General features: G+C 38.0%; 2 long non-coding RNA genes across 3 annotated transcripts; both read right to left on the reverse strand.

Annotated features, from left to right (window-relative positions):
* Positions 1-2,793: 2,793 nt before the first annotated feature.
* Positions 2,794-4,954, reverse strand: LOC122332526. Its single transcript, XR_006248496.1, has 3 exons — positions 4,188-4,954; positions 3,740-4,058; positions 2,794-3,618 (listed from the first exon to the last, which is right to left on the reverse strand). It is a non-coding gene; the product is annotated as an uncharacterized LOC122332526 (long non-coding RNA).
* A 4,827-nt stretch (positions 4,955-9,781) lies between these two features.
* Positions 9,782-11,388, reverse strand: LOC122332522. 2 transcript variants are annotated; one of them, XR_006248494.1, is made up of 4 exons: positions 10,809-11,388; positions 10,272-10,465; positions 10,134-10,162; positions 9,782-10,061 (listed from the first exon to the last, which is right to left on the reverse strand). It is a non-coding gene; the product is annotated as an uncharacterized LOC122332522 (long non-coding RNA). The 2 variants fall into 2 exon arrangements; XR_006248493.1 differs by having other exon boundaries at positions 10,272-10,473; positions 10,809-11,379.
* Between the last annotated feature and the right edge of the window lie 2,310 nt (positions 11,389-13,698).

Below are 13,698 nucleotides of genomic sequence, written 5' to 3' on the forward strand. Positions count from 1 at the left end.
ATTTTATCATCCGGCTATTGCCCGGCTCTGGCCAGAGACTATCTCTCTCAGCTCCTCTTCGTCCTCTCCTCCTCCGCTCTGTCCTGTCGGGATCCGGCTCGGAGGACCAAGTAAATGTTGAGACTGTTTCACTCGAACGGCTCTTTACCGGGAAGGATCGACTCGACGCGAAATAAAACACAAGACAAGTTCTTTGGATCTTTAGCTTGCAGGGACTGCGCTGTCGGTTGCAAGCGGGAGAACAAGCGGGTTTCTCTCTTTTCGCCTCCGAAGCTCAGGTCACAAGTTGCTTTGTTTATAGAGAAAAGGACAGGGCGAGATGAGTAAAAGCAAATGAAAAACAAGGACGTCGTATAAGTTATCACTAGCCACATATCTTTTGTGCGTCAGAATCTTCACTCCTTCAGATTCTTCTGGCGCCTACACCAGCCCAAGATGTTATATGGAGGTCATGACATGACCCAGATCAAAGAGTGAACCCAACTGAAACCGAAGGGCCACAGGTGCATATATGTCAACGGTGGGAACGGTATGTTAGAATTGAATATTGACATGTATGCACCTGTGGCCCTTCAGTTTCAGTTTAGTTCTCGGTCATAACATGACCTCCGTATAATACTGATACGGGCGCCAGAAGAATCTGAAGGAGTGAAGATTCAGACGCACAAATGATACGACGAACGTGTTCGAAAGCCATGTTTTTCATTTGCTTTTACTTATCTCGCCCTGTCCTTTATTCTATAAACAAAGCAACTTGTGATCTGAGCTTCGGAGGCAAAAAGTACAAAGCCTGCGCAGACATGTGTTCATTTAAGTCGACAATAGTGGTATAGAAAATCCTCACTTTTTGCTTTTATTTCATTAGTTTGGTCTGCGCAACTAAATGGCATCTAGCTCCCCTTTTCTGGATGAAACTGTGTCCTACATTGACTTTTATCACGTATCAGGAGAAATATAAGTCTGACCGCTTGTGTATGTATTTACGCATTGAGCTCGAATTCGATTCCCGAATGAATGAATCTTAAGAGTCGGTTCGCTTTAATGAATCAATTCAACGCGGTGACTCGTATCCTAAGAAATAACTTCCCTTGTGTATGGCTAAGTAGATAACCAACGTTTTCGACTAGTTGCTCACAGCATAATGTGTGAAGACGACGTTGTTTATGCAAAATATAAGTAGGAATGCTTTTAATAATTAGTAATTGTATTTTATGCATCCACAGAAAAAGTAGTAGTAGTATTCAAATAAATGCTGTTACATTTTATTAGGCTTATTAAACAAAGTGAATTTATACGTGGCTTGCTAAATATTTCTGAAACGGTGAAAAAAGAGAAAGGAAGCAATATTAAATCATTTATTGTGGACCTGCTCTGTGACGTCATCGCCTCCTCGACACGTGACTGACTTTAACCAACGAGAGTCGCGTAACTATATATGAAAAAAAAAATACGTTTTTTTTGTTCAGGTGTATCATTTAGTAAATAGTTTTATACTGCGTGCATGTAGACTAGTTTGCATACATTTGAAGGCTAACATTGTATTGAACATTGCTAATTAATTTAGCTGTAATAATAAATCCTTCGTGATTTTTCCCCCCTTTTTATAGTTATTTAAAATATTTTTCCTGTCGTAACGTGAAAGATATATAAAAAAAACAGTTTCGTATATTGTGAAGAAAATTGAAAAAAGAAAATGTTTCTAAAAGAAAGCCGACGCGATTGTAAGTGTGTGTAATTGCAGGAATCGTCCTCTGGATGTCGCTGTTTTTCATTTCAACCACGTGATTGTGATTGCATCGTCTTTCGTGAAACGACTCTAAACGTGCTGTTTATCAGGGTGAGTGCGTGTGTTTCATTATATATAGGCAAATATGTTAATCCGACCAATTAAACATGCATTGAGCTCGACCAGCGTCCGATTCCCGAACAAATGACTCTTGAGAGTCGGTTCACTGTAGTGAATCAATCACTCTTGTAAACAATGTTGTGCATATAGTTAGATGCACGCGTATTAAAACATGTGAAGATTATTTGAGCATTGAGATATTTATGTTAATAATGTATGTTATTAACGTGATTTTAACTTGTGTGGGAATGAAATGAATCCATAAAAAAGGCTTGACTAGACACCCAATGCTTCACACTAGAGAACATTTACACATTGTATGAATAGATGTTAAAAACAAGTCGTGTTTGGCCATCGGGTAATTTATAGTTTTTAAATTGCTTTATTATGATGTCATTTATTTTATACATTGCCTTTTAAATTAGCTGTTTCTCTAAATAAAAAATCCACAAAACAATTTGCATGAATGTACTTTAATGTACGTTTATATATAGATGCTGTATTCATCCCTGCTTTGATGGATTGCCATTTAGAGGGTAAAATGTTAATTAAATGTAAAATATATACATAATTAATATACACATTACACATATATATATTACATAACAATAAACAGTAAATTTTACTTCACAGATTAAATTGCAATTGTGATTTGAAAGCGTTAATGTTTCTTTTAATGCACCTGAAGTAGAGAATTAATAACTTTCAGGCAATGCATAACATATATATATATATATATATATATATATATATATATATATATATATATATAATACAAAATAATATATTTTTATTGCAGGATTTACTGAAGTATAGCACTTTATCTCTGTACAAATAAAAAAATATATATATATATCAATCAACATTTTCATAAACTGTAATAAATAATGCATAGGTCTCAGTGATGCCTCTATGATTATAATACTGCGTCCATGAGGACACGAGGCTCAGGGAGTTATGATAAACCTTTATTTTTTTACAATATTCAGTGTACGAAAAATATATGACGTGTGTTTATTACCACGCCTTTGGTCATGTGACATGTGTTTATCATCTGAAACGTCATGGTGTTATTTTTACAAATCAATTTAAAGATGCAAAGCACATAAAGCACGCACAATATTTACATATACACATTATATTTAAAGACACGGCTCCGACTTCGAGATTCGAACATAAAATTAAAATCAAAATGCATGTAAACTATCTGCAATCAATAAATTACGGGCAAAAGCGTGTTTTGCATGAATACAAATTAATCCTGTATCTTTAATCTGTATTTCACATTCATGACAAGAGACAGCAGTGGCTTTATAAAGCTGTTGTCTCTGGGTTTTCTCCCAACTACTATTCTAAAGACACTTTATTGTAAGATAAACTCCCTAAACAGACAATAATTACATTTTTTTAGACCTAAGACCTAGTCTCCGTGTAAACTGTAAAACTGGACAACCCCGTTAACCCTGAAACACAATGCAATCAAGTTGAAAATACAGCACAAGCACAAGCAGTTAAATACACAAATTTCTTCACTTCAGAGTAAACTGGACACATGCTCTCTACTAAATAACAAGCGTGCTTTTCATACCACGCCGAAGAGCTGGAGCCGAACTCAACATTTCAGTATTTTTTGTGAATCGTGGTGGTGTTATCTGGCGTAAGACCAGGATGTGGATCAAGCTCCTGATTGGACGGAGCCGTTGTCTGGAAGCAATTAACTCTTGCATCTCCGTGTGAAGAAACAGGAGAGATTCACAGAGATTTATGATACGCTTTAACACACAAAAGTGAAAATCGGTTTAGAAAGAGAGCCGTCTTACTCGGGTTTCAATGCATGTGGGAAATATTTGAGCTCAGTTTAAGAAAGACATCTCTGTGGATGAAGCCTTTTACCTCGTCTTGGACGCATCGGGTCCTTCGGCGTCTTGAGAGACTGAAAGATGCAAAAAATAATAGGCTGCTGCGTATTACCCTCACAGACACCTAGCTTTGTGTCCTGGATGATTTGCTGCACGCTGGTTAAAAGTGTTGAACTCCAAGTTACTCCAATCAGAGCTGTTAAATACTCACGGTCTGGTTTCAGATCACTACTGTTCCGTTTAACAAGATTTTCCGCATCTGGTTTTGGTCCGCCGTCCTTGCTGTGTTTTCCCAAACGCATTGCGATCAATAAATTGCAGGGCATTGGAGTTTTGTTTTCTCCCTGAACAGCCTATAAATAAAAACACCAGTCTTTCAGACCTCAATATATATATATATGTATGTTTTCAATATGTGGAAAGGCCCCTGCATTCATTCGGCATCACTTAAAGCGTTTAAATGCAATAAAACTTAAAAGCACCTTTTATAGCCGAAGAAGAACAGCAGCACAACGCTTCGATCCGTAACGCCAACAAATGCATTCAGGCGCTGCTTAAAAAGGCCCTGGGATGTCCCGTAACTTGATCTAGAACCGTGTCTCTGTTTGCAGCCGGGGTCTACGTGTTCTCCGGCCCGTAGCAAGCAGGCGTCGAACTCTTCTTAAGGGAGCTCGCCAAAACATTCACACTGTGGTCGTAAACATCAGGGCGTCTTGAGCGTGCGAGGCAATGGAGATGTAAAGATTAGCGTTTTTTAAGACATAATAAATAAAGCGTGCGAACAATGCGAACAGCTTTTATTACAGCAGGCTACGCTCTCCCTTATCATGCGATTAAATAAGCGTTTGTTCGCCGTAACATCCAGTGGTTTACGTTACTTAGTTGTGGTTAGTGAGCTGCACTTAGTTGTTACACTTGCTAGGTTTTGTTAAATAACCCAAACTTTTAAGGCAGATCAAACTATTTAAACTGCTTGGCCACAAAGGAACCGATTGGGAAGCAGTGCACTAATATGTTGTTAATGCACCACAGAAGAAGAAGAAATCTTTCAAAGTCATATTCAGTGTTGGGTTTTCATCACATAAGCGACACAGGGTTTCCCTAAATGTCTTGACGTACCTTTATAGCGATTAGTGCTTCCTTTCGGTCGGGCGCTTTGTCTACATTTGTCTACATAATGCAGAGATGCAACATGAAATCAGAGTTGTTTGGTTTCGATGGGAGAAAGATAATAAATGGGTTGCTTTTAGAAGGTGACCTATGTTTGGATTTGTTTGAAACATGCATTAAAATGGCCACTGCAGCTGCATTAAATTAAAATTTAATCTAACTTAAAATATGTATTCAATTGACTGTTTCATATCAAAGTAATGATTATTTAAATTTTCAAAAAAATATTACTTAATTTTTTTAGGGCAACCTAACGTTTCCTCAGGTTTTAGAAGTGAATTGAACCGGTTTTAGAGTGAAAACAAATCATTATTGTTTTTTTGCCCAGCAGTGTGTTTGATTTGTCAGCCGATTAAAAAAGAGGAAAAATGAAGTTGTCTCTTCTGGTCACCAAGCCTGCATTTATTTGACCCAAAGCACAGCAAAACAGTAAAACGTTAAAATATTTTTTATTTAAAAAATACATTTCTATTAAAATATATTTAACAATACAACATATCCCTCTGATTTCAAAGCTATTTTTTTTGCGTTATTACTCCATTTAAAAGATCCTTCAGAAATTTCAGGCTTGACTAAATTTTGAATCTGTTTTTATTATTAATTTAAACCGAGATAAATCTGATAAAACGAAAAGGAGTGGCTGAAAATAAAATAGCCGAAAACGCGGTTTAACGGACATTACTTTGGTGCAAAATGTTTGAATTGTTACATGAATATTGTGTAACGGATGACAAAGTAACACACCTTCAACCAAATTCTGGCATTTTCATTCCCAAACGTATTTAAAATCCTAAAAGCGGACATTTTACTTACATTTAAAGTGCCTTCAACGGACACAAAACTCATTTTTGCGGACGTCTTTGACTCATAGTCATGATATAGATGACATGTTAAGTGGTCGTATGGTCAGGGCATGCCGTCACATCTCACCTCCCATTGACCGTTTCCCAGCATCTTTGGCGTCCGTCGCGTGACTCATAAGAAAAGTGGTGGGTTTTGTGCATGCAGGTGATTTCATGCTCACAAAAAAACGTTGCCAGATCTCGACCGAAGATTTTAGGCACTTATTATTCCCCTTTGCGCTTGCGTCACTTACAGCTAAAGCCCTTCTCTGAGTTTGTGGCTGTAATGTGTAGGTGTTTGGCATCAGCTCGCGTGCCTGTGTGGATATTTTCTTAAGAACATTCTTAGTCTTCTTCTGCCGCTAAGGAACGTGTTCAAGCAGGCGATTGGGCTTCACTCAGTTTTAGTCACGCAGGCTACTGTTTCCAGAATTGTTCGCTTTAGGCGATTGTTAACATTAACCTTATCAATCCGATCTAAATCCGCCTGCAATGGTTGTTACCCACTGGGAGAAATATAGAGGCATTTAGTTATGTGTGCCAAAGCAGAACTGGAACCATGAGGCCTCGAGGACATGATGATAATATTTTATTTTTTGGTCTTTTAAGCGGTTCTTTTAACGCTTTATGATACATAATGATATTTAATGAAGAAACCACCAGCTGTAGCATTCAGACACTTAATCCTTTAGTGAGAAATCATAACACGTTTTTCTGTAAGCTGTCTTAAGAAGACTCTCTGTGACACAAAAGACACTTAAAAGTATAAACCGTGGAAACATATTTGCACATGATTATTAACAACAATTAAAATTCAATAACGTTTGATACTTCATCCAGGCACTGCTCATTCATTTACGTTGTTTGCATTGAATTTACATTGAATTAATTTAATTTACACTGTACAATCAATTACATTTCACATCTTTGCAAATGTTACCTCTTTATAACAAAACTCTGAAGCAGATTAAACGTGTGCATTATTTACATGCAGTATATTTAAAACGATGCAAGATGGGACCAGTGAACATTCCCGGGGGGCAATAAAATAAAATAGAAGTAAACGTTCAGTAATAAAAGAAGAATAAATTATGAATAAATTACGAGCGACACGGTGCAAATAAATACAATCGAAAAGGAAAATTAAAAATTGCTTTAACAGTAGTTTTTGGATATGAAATAATATAAATATATATTAAATCTAGCTTGATTTTTTAAGATATTTTGCTTTTTCAGACACTTTATTGGAACCCGGTTAAGATCAGTTCAGCACAAAATACTGTTTAAAAAACGGAAAATATGCTAGTATTACATAGTATAGTATGCATTAATTTTAAGCACCTTTCCATTAACCAAAACCCCAGTGCAATAACGTGCAAAATAAAACCCTATATGGAAATGTCCTTAACAGTGAAGAGTAAACCTTCTACTTTCTAAGTACACGTAGATGTTGACACCAAGCTGAGGAAGCAGCTCCTGAGGTCTGGAAACTCAAGGCAGCTCCGTGTGAAGAACCTTGAGAGACGCGTTCAGGAGATCTGTTCGAGATCGAGCAAGTGAAGATCAGCTTAACAGCAAAGAAAAAACATCTCCAACTGAATGTGAACCGCGCTTCCTCGCGGACCTGCTCTCTCGTGAGCGCGCGTGTAAATAGCACGCCAGATGAATAAGAAAGCTCGTGGTTGTAGACACGCAAACGTCAGTGCTCTGCGATGTGCAGGATTGGGTTGGCGAGGAGCGCGCGTGTCGTAGTGTGTAGTTTTTTTATTCGGCGTGCTATATGCACGTATTTTCGCCACTCACCTCGTCTTTGATTCGGATGCATCCAAACGCCTCTCTGTTGCGTCTGCGACGTGAGACACTGAAAACGCAAACGCAATACTGTTAATAATCATCATTTTAAACATTGCATCAATTATCGAAGCTGACAAACCCGACCTGCTCTCTGTTTATCACTTAGCCTGCTGAACCTCAAGCTACTCCGAGACAACAAAAAGCGGCTTAATATATCCCTGTTTTTACGGATTCATCATGCAGGTCTATTATAAAGGCTGCACTCACGGTTCAGAGTCGCAGGGGCTTCCATGCTTCTCCTTTTAACACGATTCTCCGCTTTTGATCCTCTGGCTTGCGAAAGCTCGTCCCTCCTCTTCCTCATTTCTTCATTTACCTCCTCGTATGTATCCCTGTTTTCTGCGTTTTCCCCAGCAAAGCGCAGTCAGTGATCTTTTTCTCTGAACGTTGCATTAAAACACAGATATTTGTAGATATTCATGCGTGAAATATTTAAAAAGCATCGATTTAAGAAAAAAAACAACTTAAAAATAAAACTGCAATGCAATTACTAAATGCAATAAGCAGCTTATTGTCAGCCACAAAGATGAACTAAAGCAATGTCTACAGAAGCAGAGCATGTCAATATTTGATTCCTAGCAACAACAAAAAATGTTTACACCTCCTTTACTCCTTTAATAGTAGTCTTCCTAATGTGGGACGTCCCGTGGCGTGAGAAAGAACTTCCAATATCTTAAATCTTTATCTGTTCAGACACATAACAATCCTGTTGTTCTTTTTTTTCATATAAGTATCGGTTACGTGCTGGGTGCACGTGCTCCCCGCCGCGCGGTTAACGGGTGCTGGCCGTTTTTATGAAAGCACTGAAGTGTGCCACATAAGTTGGGAATCATAATGCTGTATTCATAAACATGCAGGGTCTGTGTGCAACATTTGGAAACTTGCAAATATATGTATAGCCTTCTTGCTGCAGCCAAAACCGAGCAATCCTTAAAAAAAATCCTTTCGAAATCCCCCACACTTGTGTGAATAATAGGAATATATGCTTATGAATTATTAAATATGACAGGTAGAAGGTATGCATGTACAATCTAATTCTATACATAAAATGAAAGTTGGATACAAAGAGTCTCTTTCTCTTTCGCACACACACACACACACACACATAGACACACCCCGCGCACGCACACACATAGACACACACAGACACAAACACGCACACGCACACACACAGACACAAACGCGCACACACACGCACACACACACACACACACACACACACACACACACACACACACACACACACACACACACACACACACACACACACACACACACACACAGACACACACACACACACACACACACACACACACACACACACACACACACACACACACACACACACACACACACACACACACACACACACACACACACACACACACACACACACACACACACACACACACACACACACACACACACACACACACACACACACACACACACACACACACACACACACACACACACACACACACACACACACACACACACACACACACACGCACACACACATACACACACACACACACACACACACACACACACACACACAGACACACACGCGCACACACACACACACACACACACACACACGCACACACACACACACACACGCACATGCACACACACGCACACACACATAGACACATACACGCACACACACACACACACACGCACACACACACACACACACACACACAGACACACACGCACACACACGCACACACACACACACACACACACACACACACACACACACACACACACACACACACACAGACACACACACACGCAAGACACACACGCACACACACATAGACAAATACACGCACACACACGCACACACACAGACAGACACACACACACACACAGACACACACGCACACACACGCACACACACAGACAGACACACACACACAGTGCCTGACTTAAAATGTAAACATTTGGTACGTTTCTGATGGTACGTTTTTTATGCACGTATCTTGATACACGTTTTTTACACATTAAAAAAAGACAAACAGTGAATAATTACACAACTAAACATTCAGTAATTTGTGTGTCAACTTATATCTCCTTAATGTTGGCACACCTTCAATAAAACAGATAAAACACTGCTGACCATTTAAATCTCCTGGAAGTAAAGCAAAAGCCCAATGACACACAAGCCGCTCACATTTTGTAAATAAACAGACAGACACATATTTATAATGGTATAATATTTACTGAGCACTGATGCAGTGCGGAAACACCAACCATAAACATCAGGAAAAAACTGACAAATTAATTATATGATGCAACTCAGACACTTGTTCAGGTAGACTCTCACTTAAATGACCTTTCATGGATATTTTTTCGGTAAAAACATGACATTCATTTGGTTCGAGAAGCTCAGAAACAGGGTCACGGCACACTTGAACAAGACACTTGACTCCAAACATGATCATCGGATGTGTTTAAGGTAAAAAAAGCTTGTTTGTATCGCTGTGAAAGAGAGAAAACACGGTATCAGGGTTTAGACTGAGACTTACACAGATTTAAGACTGACCTTCTCACCTCATCTCACGAGACCGGATCCAGAGAAACTAGATGAAACAAAGACAAGCATCACTTTGGAGCCCGTGCTTTAATGCGTAATAATCATGATCACGCCGTGACTTTATATGATATTATACCACGTGCATGTTTTCTTACACGTCGGTCGCAATCTGTCAGAGCTGTTGGTTTGGTGCGCTTTTAGATGTTCTCTGAATCCGCTGGGATCTTTCCTTCCTCCTTCGTTCACAGCTCTTTCCTTCTGCTTGCCTTCGACTTCGTCTTGCCGCATCTCCGGTGCGTTTTCTCCCGCCATTTCTTTTCGGTTTCCTCGTCGCTTCCCCGCGCTCTCACTTCTCATCTCAGAGTTGAAGAAGAGACGGGAGATATAAAAAAAAAATACACGGCATTAAACGTAAAAAGTGTGTTTTTTTATTAGTCGGTTTTACTTGCTAGTCACGAAACGTTAATAACCGCCGACGGTGAAAAGCGACAGCATCACGAGGAGACAAACACGTTTAAAAACGTTCTTTTAAAAGCGTTGCATTGCAAGGCATTCACTATTTATGTCGTCTGTAATGATTTATTAACTCCCACAGACATTCTCAAGCGAATGCAAAAAAGCGACAGAGAAGTTAGTGATTAAATTAGTGCTATGGAAAACTCATTTAACTCAGTTGGATATGTTTGACTCACCTACATCCACGACTCAAACCTGTGATTTGAGAGATGCTTGTTTCGCTGTTATTCCTTATTCTTTGCCTTTAAGCTGGAGGAGGAACATCACAGCAGAGATCATCTGATTCTACCAGGAAACGATGCGAAGCATTTAACGATGAACCGGTCTAGCTGCTTTTATACGCTTTCTTTTTATATCCACCTGGTGTTTTTTAATGCTTGCAGTTGCAGTTAACCTTTAAACAAAGCTCGAGCGAATTCCTCGGTGCTCGAGCAAGTAAAAAAACACGGTGCCTGAAGGAAATCAGTATGTGACAGAAAACACAGCACCGTTTAAAGTCAGATTAAATGTGTTTCATTGTCAGTTGCACGCAGATGCACTACCGCATTTTATTTTTTTTATGACTTGAATTGTTATGAATATTTTCCACAGTTTATCTTACACAGCCACAAACACGTCTCCGTGCGTTTAATAACATGCATAATGTGTTTTAGTTTTTATTTACATTCATGAGATGGAGACCTTGTGCGGGTAAGATTATTTTAAGACAGTTACTGTGTGTGTGTGTGTGTGTGTGTGTGTGTGTGTGTGAAGTCAGACTTAGAAGAGATAAGGTAAAAATGCATGAGCTCATTCCAAAAAAATGTGGATATAGCTAAATAAGTTAAAACGAAACAAACTAACTAAATTAAAAGATAAGATAATTTAAAAGCACTTGACTGGATAGCGATCACTAATCAAATCAGAGAATTTAATGATGATATTTATTTGAAGAAATAATGCAGTGCTTGACTTTTTAAATATAGACGTGAGAGTAAACTATCCAGACTAGATATTTTTTAAATCAAGGGTTTTATCATCTTTTAAACGCAACATTTTGCCTAAAGGCTGAGTAAACTGGTACAGGAAAGTATAAAATGATGTTGTTTCGTATGTCAGGCTTCACAGGGTTAAAAGATGTTGCGTATTCCTTCCTCTTGATCTTTCATCATGAAGTTAATATAACAGTTGGTCAGATCGTCCTCTAGATGGCGCTGTTTTCGTCGACTGACTCGAAAGCTTCTCGCTGTTTTATCTGTTATTAGGCTACTTTTGGCATGTGTGCATTGAAATAACAAAATGTAAAAAAAATGCAAATAAAAGTATTTAGTTAGCTGGGTATCTAGAGCTCATTTCTGATATTAAATAGGCTAAAAAGAATATAAATACTAAAAAAGAAAAGTAAGTCTGAACAAATCTGTCTCTCATTATTCTTTCATACGTTCGGTTTGTAACTATTTCAAGTGCATCCTTAGTTAAAACATGTTAAACAGAAATGTTAAGCTATATGGTGTTTTAATTTTAACCAAGCGTTAATGGATCGTCTCTAAATCAGACCGTGAGTACATTTATTGCTCATTTGAGAGAAACACAATACAGAATTAAAAAGGTGGGACATGTTTTGAGTGGGTTTCAGCACACAACAGAATTAAAGGAAATTAAAAGGCAGATAAAATAGCAAGAAAAGAATCACTAACTGAATTTATGCGTTGATGTGGTTGCAATTAATTTTAATTTAATTAATTGAATTTATTTATTGAAATGCAGTGATAATATTGATTGCAGCCACTTTGAATATTTTTGGTAAATTCAATTAATATTTTTTACAGTCGTTATCGGTGATGCAAATATCAAGCGCACCATTAAAAAAGATTTAAGACTTTTTTGTAAGATAAAAAATATATAATTCAATATTTTATGTGTATGCACAGCGCTGAAAACATCACAGAAATCCTAGAATTTAATTGCTTATCCTTACTGAAGGTTTAGCTGTATTGTTATATATATATATTTTTATTGCTGTCAGTACTAAAATGGCTTAAATTGTGAATGATGAATAATTTTTTTTGTTGCAAAAACTATATACAAGCCACATAAAAGGAGTATAGAGTGAAGCAGTGCGGCAATATAGTTTCCACCTTCATTTTCTGCCCGATTAAAACCGAAGCACGCGAGGAACGCAAAGGTGAACGCAGAATGATTGACAGATCACGGCCCAAGCGTGCTTTTAATAGATTCGTGTGCTTCAGGGTTGAGTGACAACAGAAGATTAGCTATTTATATTGAGAAAAAGCTGCCGGTGAAATAGCGAGCGAACGCGAATGAAACATCCTTCCTTGCTTCTGTGTGACCTTCTGCTGACCTTGTGTTGAGTTCATGCACACACGAACCGGCTCGCGTTTAAGATGGGGAAATATAGCACTGCGTGATTGTTAAAGCTCCGATATTTTAGGAAATTTTACTTTTGGGAAAATTACATTCGCCTTAACCGGTCTAGTTATAAATACGACTTGCTAGCACATGCACAGGGTGTGTAACGAATTAATTAGAAAGAAAAAGCAAGCATTTAAAGGCATTTATTATGCAGTTTTGAAGCAGAGAGCCTAAAACTGTATTTTAAAATTAAAAACACAGTGTATGATCATGCACTTGTTTCTTTGCTTATACGTGCGAAAAGTCGTATTTGTTTACTGTGCGATGAAAACAACAATCTCCGTGACGACCGAAAACAAACACCTTTAGGGAATAAACTTTCTGGAAGCATCACTGCTTTACAGTCATTGCTCTTTATACTAGAAATGAGAACTGTGTAGAGCTACGGCCCAGAAATTACTTTCATATCGCATATTACTCTCATATACAAGACTGTGTACACAATATTAAATATATATAAATGTGTACACAGTTATGCATTCATTCTGAAATCCAGTCTCACTGTAATTAAACTGAAAAAAGTTGTTTTTTTGGAGCAACTAATGCTTTACAGTCATTGCTCTCAATGCTGATTATACTAGAAATGAGAACTGTGTAGAGTTACGGTTCAAAACGGTTGATTTCAGTGCCTTGAAATAGTTTGATTGCGCTGGT

The sequence above is a fragment of the Puntigrus tetrazona genome, unplaced genomic scaffold (genome assembly GCF_018831695.1).
Source record: "Puntigrus tetrazona isolate hp1 unplaced genomic scaffold, ASM1883169v1 S000000106, whole genome shotgun sequence".
Taxonomy (NCBI): Eukaryota; Metazoa; Chordata; class Actinopteri; order Cypriniformes; family Cyprinidae; genus Puntigrus; species Puntigrus tetrazona.